Consider the following 14,653-nt stretch of genomic DNA (forward strand, 5'->3'; position numbering starts at 1 on the left):
CCTGTTTGGCTCCAGACAGGACTTCCAGTACTTAGTGGAATCTCTATAACCTCCTGGTGTCCACATAAGTGTTTGCTTAGTGCTGGATTGTTTATTTTCTTCCTGTATCTCAAAGACATGTAGGTAAGCAAACTGGTGAAACCTCAAATTGACTGTAGGTGTTTATGGAGAATGCACACAAGTGTAGGTGTGTTTTCTGCACTAGACTGGCACTCCATCCAAGAATGTAACTCTGCTTTATGCTAGTTCATTGCCAGATTAAGCTTCAGCTTCCCTATGGTCCTGTGGCCCTGAATAGGGTAAAACAGGTATTGGAAAAATGAATGCATTTTACTAGATGTAGTTTCAGCAAAATAGCATTCCAATGACAACATTTACCAAATTAACTCTAACAGGAAGAATCTGTTTTTCTGTGGTATGTGAGTAATATAGCCATCTCGGAGACTGCAACATTATAGTAAAAAGTGGAAAACAAAAGTGTCTCTCACTGTGAAAAAAAATGCTTTCAAAAAACACTTTAATTGAAATAATGGGTTTAGCAAAAAGACTCTGTCTCATTTCATCATCCCATGCATGTAAATAGTGCTTCAAAGTAAACAGTAACTCATGCGGATAAATTAAACCAAGTGATATAGTGGTGCTGTAAGGCATAAATCCAATTAATGATCACTTTCTATCTAAGAAATCAGATCATGTTTTTATGTTTACCACTGAGGTACTCTGAACAGATAGGAAGGAATTTTTTGATGACACCCCCCCTCCGACTTTCTTCTTGGTGTTATACTACAGTTATAACTGCAATGTTCAACAGCAGTATCCTAATGGATTGCAGAAAAATATTTTTCTATACAGGAAGACAACCAGCAGTGGCCACTCCCTTAGCTGGACGTCTGGGTCCCAAGTCCACCTCCAAATCAAAGTTAGTGACATCAGTGTCAGAAATCCAACCACTGCACTGATGGACTGCATATTTAACTGATCCCTGCATGTCCTGCAATTATGAAAAATTAATAATGAAAACAAAGGAAAAAAGTAAAAATATTTACAATCCTACTCCTTATTACCCCCACCTCATAAAATGACATTGTCAGGGACCAGTCGTATAGACGTCCATGGGGTCTGTGTTGAAATATTGACTAACCATAACTTTGAATGGCAGTATATCAACACTCACATCATCCAACACTCTTTTCACCAAGATGCCGGTAAAAGAAAAGTTTTGCAGGGGGCATGCCCCTTGGCAACCCCCGTACCCCTGCATATTATAAATACTTACTCTGAGATCATCCCCATGAGAGAAAGGGCAAACAACCAGTCCCAAGAAATACTACCTTTTTGGTGTAAAGCCAGTTCGATGATATGAACTTTGATATACTGCCATTTGATGTTGTGGTCAGTCCATATTTTAACATAGACTCATATCCATATAATCACATGCTAAATAGCAGGCAAAGCATTTTTTTTTCAGTGAGGCTATCCCAAATATATGGAACAAACTACACAATGTCAAAGATCTTAATATGAGCAGAATCTTTATTTAAGAACTCAGATGCTCGTGAAACAAAGGAACTTTCAGTGCCCCAGCACATCTTATGCTACAAGACTGCACCACGCTATCATAAGTATCCTATTAAATTATTTAATCATCCATCAGATTTCTTGATTTGTAAATAATTTAAGTAACCATGCCAGTCAAATCATTACAACTGACCTATAACAATAAATGTCCTATCTTCCTTATAATACTTCTGCTTCTGATATATTACATCTCTTCCGGTGGGTAGCACAGTGACATAGTGGATAGTGTTGTCCCCTCACAGCTAGAGGTTCCCCAGTTCGATTCTCAGCTGGGGTGCCTTCTGTGTGGAGTCTGCATGTCATCCCTGTGTTCATGTGGGTTTCCTCAAGGTGCTCTGGTTTCCTCACACATTCCAAAGACATGCAATAGGTGTTATGGACACTATAAATTGGACATAGATGTGGCAGAATTACCGCAGCAGGGCTAGCCACCCAATGGTGTAAACCTTGTCCCTAGATGATCGTCACTGTTGAATAGACACCCTGACCCCATGGGTAAAAATGGGAAAAAGGATTGTGAATGGACGGATATAAAATATATAAAATATTGGCAATATGTACATAAATAGATAATATACAGAAAAGTTGTATGTGTGACACTTCCTAGATTCTCAGTACCAAAATTAATAAAGACAAGCATAGATATGTGTACTGTGGCTCCACAAAATGTGCCTTTTCCAGTTTGCATAGCCCCACCATGAAATAAGCTGTAGCAGGAAGTTATGGCTGTAAGTCTTGTCCAGGTCTTGATTCTATCTCTTTATCACAGGTACTCTAGCTGGGCCGACATACTCCACACCTCTAAGTTTTTCCTTTCAGATGATCCTCAAAGTGATCCAAATAAAAAAACCTCACCCCTGTGCTACATACTTAGATTGAGGCAGATATATAAAGTTTTCACCAGTCTCTAATACATACTTAACCAAACTTCATCTAGTATGGCCTCATTGTTTCACAGCATTCAGTATAACTCTCTTCCCACAATGCTTAGGCATCTTGTCTGTCTTCACTAGTATATCTGAAACTAAATGCCCCCATAACTATCTTACACTCTCGTGTTAACAACTTAGTTCAGTCTGTCACATCCACCATACATGTCTTTTCTCTATTTATACATTTAAATTTTTGGACACTTTTGGTTCCTCCACTTTCTTTGCTTTTATATTTATATCCACCATATTGCCTATCAAGTATGTACATATTTGACTCTATCTCCCCAGTTTATCTGTACTTTTTTAAATATTTGACTCTGTGTATTAGTGTTTTAAATATATTTTTTAATTTACTGTTACTAATGTAAATTCTCTGTGTATCGCAATGTTAAATGTGATGTATACCTGGAGTTTTTTTCCCTGCACCTCTGCTGAAAATGGGTACATACCCAGGCAGACTGTCCTCGTAAACAAATGTCAACTAAATAAAATACAGCCCTTTTTTACCATTCTGAAAGAAGCTAATCAGAATATCTGCAACAGATGCACCACAAATCATTTAGGAACAGCATAACTGACTCAAATTTGTTGAGTTTACCCTGTACATAGAAATGAAAATTGATCTTTTGTGCCTACCTCTTTTTCTTTAGTTTTTGCAAGACAGCTATTTGCCAACACACAAAATTTAGTTTTGTTTCTTTGGTAGCAATGAAAGGATGACTTCAGGAGCATGACATGTAATGATATAAACATAAATCAACAAACTTATACGATGGAATTCTGCTCGGATTTCAGATTTATCTAAAAATGGGCATATTGTTAAAAAATGATTCAAAGATACATACTAAAAAATGTAAGGTGCATCTAGAGATGATAACGTAAGCAGCTCTTGAGCTGTCAAAGCCTAGAGTCTTTAAATGATTGATAAGTTAATTGGAAAATTGTTTCTAATATTTTGAAAAGGCATTTTCATTCCAGCAGAACAGATCATTGAAAGCTTGCTGTAAATGTCTGCCTTCTCCATCAACAGGTTCATATGACATTTCAGCAGGAGATAGTATCATTCACTAAGCAGAGTTGTTTGATGAATGATTTATTTATAACTGAGCCACATTTTTGTAAAGCTGCCACTCAGACTTCAAGAATGTAAAAAGTATAATCAATGTTATTTTTGTGAGATGCATTGAAAGTTTTAGAGGATACTTCAGGGGTGAATCCAGTGAATAAGGAAAAAAATAAAAATAAAATGTTGCTGTGAATTTTTTTTTTCCCAAAGTAGTGTTTCATTTAGAAATACTACATTTAGGAAGAAAAGTATTAGAAAACTGACAAAACTGACTGAAATTTTTAGATTCATATTTTACTTATGTGTCCTAAATAATTGTCAACATTGCGTCCACTATTGGGTTCTGCACATCAGGAAGACAGAGGTATATTTTTTTTTTAGCCCCACCCACCTAATCCATCAAGCCCTATCCTTACTTACATGTCTCAGCTAAAGCCATGCAACCAGCTGGGACAAGACCCAAAATGAGGCAAGACACCTTCCATAAGTGGTTCAGTTTTTTTTTTTTGTTATGCACCACGTACAATCCTGTACCACACTTCATGTACAATAACATAAAGGTCGATTTTGTCTACAGATGAACTTTTGATGCAATCCCTGTTTTTGTGCTATGGCCAGAGCCCCATATTTTCTACAGTGGTACACAGGGTCTACATGCTTTTTCTGTAAAGTCCCTTTCTACCCCCCTGGATAGACAAGCCAGAAAATGCAGCTCTTTCCTATAGCCCACAGCAGACCAGGCATACCAATTAAATTTGTGTCTCCTGCGTAACAGTCTGTAACAAAAGCATTTCTCAGATAATGAAGGTGGAAGGTTAACAATTGTCTGCAGAACATTCTACACTGGGAATTCTAATGTATACCAATAAAAATAGGAACACAGACACAATATTAAGCAAGTGATCATTGGGACCACAAGATGCTAAGCTGTAGGCACATTTGGTTATATCAGCTAATGTGGAACAAAAAAAAATCAATGAACAGCAGATGGGCTAAATACACATAATCCTGAATGCACAAATGATGAAACCACATAACATGTCACTTACACGAAAAAACTCTAAACATAAAAGAAATCAAAGAACATTATTTTCTGCAGGGAGCAAGGCCCCATGCACCTCCCATGTAGCGAGGTTTGTCCTTCACACCTCTGTCACGTTATATATACCAGCTCTGAGACAGACAGTACAACATATCCCTTATCCCCACTGTACCATGATCTCATATATTTACCAACAGGTTAACAGCTATATCTTCCTTCCTACCATAAAACCTTTACAGCCTCACACTACATAACTAACAATGAAAACTCCCAATACCTAATCGGATGCCAAATATTTTTTAAACTCTCTCACTCCCTCATCTAAATCCTGTATACACATGCAGTCTCATTGGACTGCACTCACCTTTCTGATCACCAAGTAGAATGCAATAAAGTCACTATTCTGGAAGTTGCACATCTGTGCCTTCACTCACAAGACCATTCATTTTGTTTCAAAAATCCAAAGACTGATTGACTGAAGTGGTAGTATACCTTATTAACTTTTCAACTACATCCTTAATAGGCACATCTGAAAGGTCTTCCAATCCTTTTCAAGCACTTAATACTGCTCATGTCTCCAAAATTAGCAGGGCTGTACATAATGGCCCTGGTTATTTTTTTTTTTGTCTACTTATCCAGTTAAGATTAAACTTGAAGTCAGCCAAAGTACTATTTTGTTTGACCTGTATCATACCTCCCAACTGTCCACATTTTATTCAGAATGCCAAGATTTTTCCTCATATCTGTGGTCAGTTTCTCATATAATTTGTTATTTTCAGGCAAATCACTGAAGACTGAAGTCACTAAATAATGGCAGACATTTGAGTTTCAGACTAAGCCAAAACCTCTTATTCTAGCAACTTTCTAAGTTTGTAAGACCAGTATTTAAAATTAGTTCCTATTTTTGGCCCTTTGTCGCCCCATTATTTTCGGCTTAGTCCAGATGTCTTGTGCTAGGTGGCTGAAAGGTACGGCTGTATTGGTAACTTATTCACTAGGTTGGGAATACATTAAGTTAGGAACCTATCACTCCAACAAAACTTGTTTATTTGTTGGTGTAGATTTAGGTTCTAAGTGTAGGTTTTTGTAAAACCACTGGTTTTGTTAAGAAATAAGAGGTCAAACAGGACTGGGTCATTTATGGCTCCAAAAGTGAGACATAAGTCACAGCAGAGCAACTGGTAGGCTACTAAGTGTAAGGACAGTCATGCTAGTCCAAGGATTTAAATCCTTTATTTATTTATTGGTTAGAAAATCTTTAGGGCCTTTCTTGTAGAGCAATATATTTGAATTTTTACATACCAAAATGGGAATTGCACTCGGCGATTGGTCTGATAGTGGAAGAATACAGTATAGGATGACTTCTTTGGATCAAGAAGATTTTCTCTTGGAAATTAAATGGAAAAGAAACAAGGATTTCTCAATTGTACTGGAAACATGATGATAATCAAATCAGAGAGTATTGTAATTATAAATACCAAGTCTATTATGAGAACAGCTGTCTGTCTGAAGAATTCCATCCATACCATTTTACTGTTATTATCTGTGCGACCGCCTTTCCTTGACGAAAAGCAAGTTTAAACTGTTGATTTACCTGTTTTAAGCCTGTTTTCTGTGTTTTTCTCATACCTGCACTTTAAACGTTTGTTTGTTTGAATTTTAACTGTTGAGGCTGCCCACTCAAGTGCGCTAGCCTGTGTATTGAATTTACTGTACTTTTCCTGCTGTTTTCCTGAAAAAAAAAGAAAAAAAAAAAGAAAAAAATATCCTTGTTTCCCGCCTTTCCTAACCTAGAATAGTCCCTTATACAGGCATTGCTGTATTCTAGACTTTTGAATAGTTCCTGTGTTGCCCATTTCCTTACTTGGATAGAAGGAAATTTCTTTGCTCACCAGTGGGAGTGGGGAGCCTTGAGCAGCCTATCTGTCCCTGGAGGAGTGACCTCAGCACAAGAATCTTGTAGTTTATTGGCCGTTTTGGGCCAATTTCTAGCTCTTTAAAGTTCCTTGCATAAAAACCAGCTTTAGCATGGCTTTGTGCGATTGTGCGCATAGCGCAGCATCAGGCAGCGCCGCTTAATCGGGTTTAAGCTATTTCCGGCTCCACAAAGTCTGCTCTTCACTTTTTCCCTTAGAACTGCTCTATCACTCAAATTAAACACCATATTCTCAAGCTAAGGCCCTGCACTTGCCCATATAAGCAATCTTACAATTCAGCACTAGTAAACTAAAAGCACTATATCCCCATATACTCCCTTTGAGTACCTTGTCCCCTATTGATCCTTTTTTGATTTAGTGGCGAAGGAGTTCCCTATACTATTCTAGCATGTCCAAAAGTCAGTTAATGGTTTCCTCTCCAGTCCAGCTGGTGAATCTGGGAATCTTGAGGCAATGTTACAACTGTCTCATGTACACAGACAACCCTCTTCTCCTCCCAACAAGTTCAAATATATGTGAGAGATGCAACCATATAGCCAAAATGGAGGCTGATCTCTCTCAGCTCAGAAATGGTGCAACCAGTCAGGAGGAGAAGGTAACCTCACACATCACAAATCCAGTCTCACATAGTCCAATCACAACAGCAAACCAAACACATAAGCACACAAAAACATACTCAGAGGCTCTAAATAAAAATCTGCCTAAGCAGCAGAGACCTCCAAAGCAGACATCCAAGCAAACACTACCCCAAAACAAAACACATGCAACACATAGCTCACAAATTCAGTGTGCCAAACAGTCACAACCTTAAGGCTAAATAACACACCTGATACACTTGTAATAGATGATTCTATAGTCAGACACACTGACGTCCTGCTCACCAGGCTGAATAAAGAGAAGGTCACAGTGAGCTGCCTGTCGGGTGCTAGGATCCACCACATAGCACAAGCACTCAGGTCACTCCAAAGCAAGTAGAAATATGACTCAGTCATTGTACATGCTGGTGTGAATGACCTGAGACGTACCTCCCTCGACTACATGAAAAGAGACATAGAGGAACTCTCTGATCATGTAGCCCAGGCCGGTATGACCCTGACCTTGAGCAGCATCTTACCCTCACCTAGAATGATGCCACAGTATCAAGACAAAATAATCAATTTTAACAATTGGCTAAAATGTTGGTGTCATTCAAAGGGGATCCAGTGTCTGTCAGCCTGGGATGACATGCTGACAAGCCACGTTGCTTCGCTAGGGATGGCTTGCACCTGTCACCACTGGGCTTTTGGATATTGGAAAAGGCTCTTGCCACCCCCATAGTGCCTTTTTTAGGCAAGGCTCAAAAGACAAACCCTCCTCCATAGACAACACAATGAATAAGAAACTAAGGCTAATGCTGCTAAATGCCAGAAGTCTAAACCTCAAGATGCATGCACTCAAAGCTCTCCTCAGTATGGAGAACATCGATATCTGTGTAGTGACAGAAACCTGGTTCAAGGCTCCAGAGAGCACCCCAGCACTACCAGGTTATACCTCATATCATGCTTTTCGGCCCCAAAACCCGGACCGAACCACAAAAGGAGGGGGAGTTTCCATATTTATCAAGGATACCCATACCTCCAGGTTAGTGTCGCTGCATGAAGCATTGGAGACCATCCATATGCAACTAACAGCGGGCAAAACTGCTTTTCAGTTTGTAGCAATTTACAGACCACCCTCTCAAAATCAGGAATCCCACTTGGCTTTCCTGAGAATATGAAGATCTCTCAAACACCATTTTATTGGGTGACTTCAACTACCCAAACACAGACTGGGAGCATTATTCAAGCCCAAACATCCTAGCCCAAAGGTTCTGGAATTTATAAACTCAAATGCTATGGAACAACTAGTCACCACTCCCACAAGAGGGGAAAACATACTTGACCTAATCATCACCAAGATGGGGACTCTATGCTCCATACCAGAGTTATACCCTTCATTGGTAAGATCGGACCATAAATTAATCTCACTGGATATCCACATCCCGATCCCACCCCCAGCCCAGAAAACCACAGTGAAAAACTTCTCAAAAATGAACTTCACACTTCTCAAACTGAGGTGGAATCCTTCAAGGCCCCCGGGCAAGTGGAAACTATGGCCCAAACTGCAGAATCCTATATAAACGCATGCTATGGACACCTCCACGAATGCATGGATCATGCTATCCCAAACAAAACCATGACCCAATCTTCCAAAGGCAGGAGTCCAGTCTGGTGGACCCCAGCCATAAATAAGCTGTACAACAGAAGGAGGAAGCTACTACATGATAGAGCAAAATCCCTAAAAGGGAAGGCATCTCTGATCAGTACTAGCAAAAAACTACGATCCCTCATAAAATCCTCCAAGGCCAGCTTCGAGAGAAAAATTGCATAGGAAACTAAAGATAATCACAAGGCTTTCTTCAGTTATGTTAGGAACCTGGGATGCAACTCCCAGATATGCTCAGAATTGATCCAAAATGACAAAAAATACACTGAACCTACGGACATTGCCAACATCCTGGCAGACAGGTTCAGTGCAAACCCCCCCCCCAAAAGAGCAAATATGTATCCCAGCAGAGTGCTGCCTCCCTAAAATCTCAGATGCTCAGGTGAAAGCCGCCCTCTCCAAAGCAAAAAACACAGCATCAATGGGACCAGACGGTGTCCCGTGTTGTGTCCTACATGAACTCCAAGAAGAACTAAACCCTCATGTAAAGCTGCTGTACAATCTCAGCCTTACTACAGGATATGTACCCAAAGAATGGCATACAGCAACAGTGATCCCACTCCACAAAGGTGGTGCCTCTACGGACCCTGGAAACTATCGCCCCATAAGCCTGACCAGCCTAGTCTGCAAAGCTATGGAGAAGATCATCATGGAACTCATAAACAATGACATTGGGGACCTACAGACCCTAGATCCTACCCAATTCGGCTTTGTTAAGGGCAGATCCTGCCTCTTGAACCTGGTCGACTTCTTTGAAACAGTCACCAAGGCAATAGATGAAGGGAAGGTAGTCCACACAGCCTACCTGGACCTCGCAAAAGCAATCGACACAATACCCCACTCCGGCATCATAGATAAGCTATCCAGCTTAAATATAAACCCCGATGTCACTAGATGGATTGCAAACTGGCTGAAAGACAGAATCCACAGAGTCAGAATTGCTGGAGCCATGTCAGACTCGAAACCAGTTACAAGTGGCATCCCACAAGACTCAGTCCTGGAACCTCTCTTGTTCGGTATATATTTTTCTGAGGTACAGGCTAACACGGGAGGACTGTGGCTGACCAAGTTCACAGATGACTGCAAACTGGACGCCATAACTGACTTTCCAGCTGACACGAGCATCCTTCAAAAGGTTCTCACTGAGATAGATAACTGGTGCCAGAGCCATGGCCTAAAGCTAAATGCCAAAAAGTGTATAGTCATACCCTTTGGCAAAAACAAAGTGCCCACAAATTACCACATAGGTGGTAACCCATTAAGTACAGAGGAAGTAATTAGGGACCTGGGGACCCAAGTCAATAGTAATCTCTCCTTCGACAACCACATTGCCAAAGTGGTTAGAAAGACCTTCTATATAGCCCACCTTATCATGAAAGGATTCACATCTAGATCAAGAGAGGTCATCGTGCCCCTTTATTCATCCCTCATCAGGCCCATAATAGAATACAATGCCCCATTTGGGATGTACCTTACCCGGCACCTGCAGCAACTAGAAAGACCCCAAAAGTACCACACAAAGAGGATCAAGGGACTCAAACAGATGCCATATGCTGCTTGGTTAAAGAAACTCCAGCTCTACTCAGTTGCATACCGCCTACTTAGAGGCGATCTATGCCTGATGTATAAAGCTATGTCCAACCTGGAATTAATGGACATGCTCCACCTCAGAAAATCCAAATCCCTTAGAGCTACGTGCTCAAGGGACTTGAACCTCAGAACAGAAATAAATTGGACATGCTGGAGGGACAGATTCATAACCTAGAGGCTCCCTTCGCTCTGGAATAAAATCCCAGTACATGTTAGGCAGAGCCCCTCACTGACTCTCTTCAAGAGGAATCTTGACGAGTGGATGGGAGATCGTAGGTTTACCCCGGGGATTACTTCTGTGTCACTACTAGATGGAGGCACAGTAAACTAACCTTAAAAAGGGCACAGTAAACTCAATTCATAGGGTGGCAAAAGCCAAACACACTCTGGCTAGGCTTGTAAATGCCCTAGGGCAGATAGCCTATTATGAACCTATGAACCTATGAACCTATATGAGGTAAAAGCAGCTTTTGCTGAATGCTACTACACTGCACTTTTTCATATTTACCTTAAGACTGTTTTTAGCACACCTATATACACATATTTCAGCCTTTGCTGGAGCTGAGGATGGGAAGACAACAGTCATCAGCAAACCTGGTTAACTACACTTCTGGAATATTGGCTTAGATATCTGAAAAATAAATACCAAACAGAAGAGGGACTAGGAATGATCCCCGTGGTACCACACTGGTTACAGGTTTATATACGGAAAGAGTACCAACAACTTTCACAACTTGAGATCTCTTGGATATCCAACTTGCAATTTGGCAGATGGTATAACAGTTTATATTTTGTTTGCCTATTTCTTTAAAAAATATCAGCATGGGAGATAGTGTGAAAATCCTTGGCCAGGTTATGATAAGCAATATACACTGAGTGACAACTTGCGTCTGCCTCTGTAACCTTTTAAAACTACCTTACTAGTTTCAATAATCAGGACCTGCTCTTCACAAAACCAAACTGACTGGGGTCTAGATGAGTTAAGTTGACTATATCTGCAAAAATGAATTCTGCTTTGATACAGTGCATGGCTTTGCAAACAAGGCTGCTGAGGCTGATGGCCCTAGAATTACCTAGGTCAGTACAGGGGTCACACTTTGTGTACCAGCATCACAGTGGTTGCTGTCCAGGCATAAATTAGAAACCCTGTGGATAAGCTGAGATACAACAGTTTAAGTAGACACGCAGATAGTGTATACCTGGTACTGATTCAAATGCAGCTTAGTATCCTACTTGGTCCCATGGATGTATTATTTTAGCTTTTTATAGGGATTCTAGGGCTTGTTCCAAAATGATTCCAGGGGAAACTAAGTTTTCTGGAAAACTGTAAGGAAGAGTGTGCGCAGGTCAGGTGAAAGTATTACTAAATTTCACTGTTAATATATTAATAATATCCTTGGAATTTGTATGACTCAACAAGAAAGGAAATCTCTGACACTTGTCCAGGGATTGAACCCAGGGCCCCCAAACACATTCCATGCCACCGTTACTGCCAATGGACAAACAAGGAGACACTGGACAGTTAGGTACTTGGTTTCCCTAAGAGATGTTTTCTTTTTATAATGAGGAAATCACCATTACATGATTTTTAAGCAATGTCATACAAACCATGAGCTTACTATTGTATTAACAACTCAATCCCCAGACAAGGGTCACAGTTTTCCTTTTGTGTTGAATTGTTAAGTTTATGCCCTTTTTTGATTAGTAAAATCATCTCAACAATGTAACTCAGGACTGCACATATCTATTCCTGGATCAGTCACTCTAGTTACCTGTGCTAAGTTGTGTTGCCTCTCCCCCCCTAAAGGAGAGATAACTATCCCAGCGGAGTGTAGCCTCCCAGACATCTCAAATGCGCACGTGAAAGCTGCTCTCTCTAAAGCTAAAAACACAGCATCAATGGGACCGGATGGTGTCCTCGGCTGTGTGCTACACAAGCTAAATGAGGAATTAAACCCGCACATAAGGCAGCTGTTTAATCTCAGCCTTACCACAGGATACGTGCCCAAGGAGTGGCGTACGGCAACTGTGGTCCCACTCCACAAAGGTGGTGCCTCAACGGACCCTGGTAATTACCGCCCCATAAGCTTAACAAGTCTAGTCTGCAAAGCTATGGAGAGGATCATAATGGAGCTCATAAACAAAGATATAGGGGACTTGCAGACATTGGACCCGACCCAGTTTGGCTTCGTCAAGGGAAGATCATGCCTATTGAACTTGGTCGACTTCTTCGAAACAGTCACCAAGGCCATTGATGAGGGAAAGGCAGTCCATACAGCCTACCTTGACCTTGCAAAGGCTTTCAACACAATACCCCACTCGGGTATTGTAGAAAAACTTACCAGCTTAAATGTAAACCCATATGTCACAAGATGGGCTGTAAACTGGCTTAAGGACAGAACCCACAGGGTTAGAGTTGCTGGCACTATGTCAGACTCCAAGCCGGTCACAAGTGGTGCCCCACAGGGCTCGGTGCTTGGCCCCCTATTGTTCGGCATCTACTTCTCAGAAGTACAGACCAACATGGGAGGACTTTGGCTGACAAAGTTTGCAGACGACTGCAAACTGGGCGCCATAGTGGAAAGTGCATCGGACATGGATATCCTTCAGAAGGGACTCATGGAAACAGATAGCTGGTGCCAGAGCCATGGCCTGAAGTTAAACGCCAAAAAATGTATAGTCATACCCTTCGGGAAAAAAAAGGTAACCACAAGCTACCATATAGGTGGCAATCCACTAATCACAGAAGAGGTTATCAGGGACCTGGGGACCCAGGTTGACAGTGGCCTTTCTTTTGACACTCACATTGCTAAAGTGGTTAGAAAGACCTTCTACATTGCCCACCTGATCATGAAGGGATTCACATCCAGATCTAGTGAGGTCATTGTTCCCCTGTACTCTTCACTTATCAGACCAATGATCGAGTACAATGCCCCATTCGGGATGTATCTCACCCGACATCTGCAGCAATTGGAGAGACCCCAAAAGTTCCTCACCAAAAGGATAAAGGGACTCCAAAATCTGTCATATGCTGCCAGATTGAAGAAACTCCAGCTCTTCTCAGTCGCATACCGTCTGCTCAGAGGTGACATGTGCCTGACATACAAGGCCATGTCCAACCCGGAATTAATGGACATGCTCCACCTCAAAAAATCCAAATCCACCAAAACCACTAGAGCAAGCGACTTAAACCTTAGCACGGATATAAATAGGACGTGCTGGAGGGATAGATTTATCACTCAGAGACTCCCTATGCTGTGGAATAAAATCCCAGTCCATGTGAGGCAGAGCACCTCGCTGGCTCTGTTCAAGAGAAATCTTGACCTGTGGATGGGAGATCGTAGGTTTACCCCGGGAATCATCTCTGTGTCACTGCTGGACAGAGGCACAACAAACTAATGGGCACAGTATTTTTTCATATAAGGGGTGGCGTAAGCCACAAAAATTTGGGCTAGGCTTACAAATGCCTTAGGGCAGATAGCCTAGTATAAACCTATGAACCTATGAGCTGTTTATGTGAATTGGTGACTATTTTGTAGATTGTTTTCAGTTATATGCTGTAGCTCTTAGCTAAAAATCCACCTGGCAGCTGAGGGCTATCTTTTCTGCATCTGGACTGGTGGCTGCAATTAGATGGCCTTCTTTCATGGAAGAAGCCTACAGATGAATAATTACATAGTCCAGTAGTTTACACTCACTACAACTATCACAAATGTGAGTGATCTGAAGAGACAAAATACACTCAAACTGGGATTCAGTGACTGCAAGGAGATTCCAAAGGGTTCAGCAGCCTCAGTGTAGACTTTATTAACTAAGAAGCAGAGAGTAAAACATACATGGAAATTTGAGGATCAGCCCCAAATAAAAATACTTTGAATTCTGCTTTGAAAGTATTTTGAAGCAAGAAGAAATCAAAATCAAGTCATTCAAAGTGAAATCATAGAAAGAATGGTCACTTTATAAGTCAAAATACATATAATTTCACCTCTAGGTGAACGTCATAAAAATCTCATCTCCAAAGTAGTTTGGAAAACCTTCTATCTGGCTCATTTAAGTTTCCAAATCATGTCTGTTCCAGACCCAACAATGTCCAACTTCCCCTTCACGTATATGTCCTCATACCCATTATCGAATATGATGTCCCTTTTAGCATTTGTCTAAACATATCACTCAGCTTGAAATACCTCAGGTATTCGTAACTAAAAAGATGGGTAGTGGCAAAAATCTTAGCTGATCAAGTCTGACGAACAGCTGTCTCTGTGTA

The 14,653-nt window shown here is 41.0% G+C and overlaps 1 protein-coding gene across 9 annotated transcripts in view; it reads right to left on the bottom strand.

The window, feature by feature from the left end:
- DMD (dystrophin) overlaps positions 1 to 14,653 on the bottom strand; it is a 9,298,038-nt gene that overhangs the window by 1,866,634 nt on the left and 7,416,751 nt on the right. The window lies entirely within an intron of this gene.

The sequence above is a fragment of the Protopterus annectens genome, chromosome 5.part0, assembly GCF_019279795.1.
Source record: "Protopterus annectens isolate FY-2018-M chromosome 5.part0, PAN1.0, whole genome shotgun sequence".
Taxonomy (NCBI): domain Eukaryota; kingdom Metazoa; phylum Chordata; order Ceratodontiformes; family Protopteridae; genus Protopterus; species Protopterus annectens.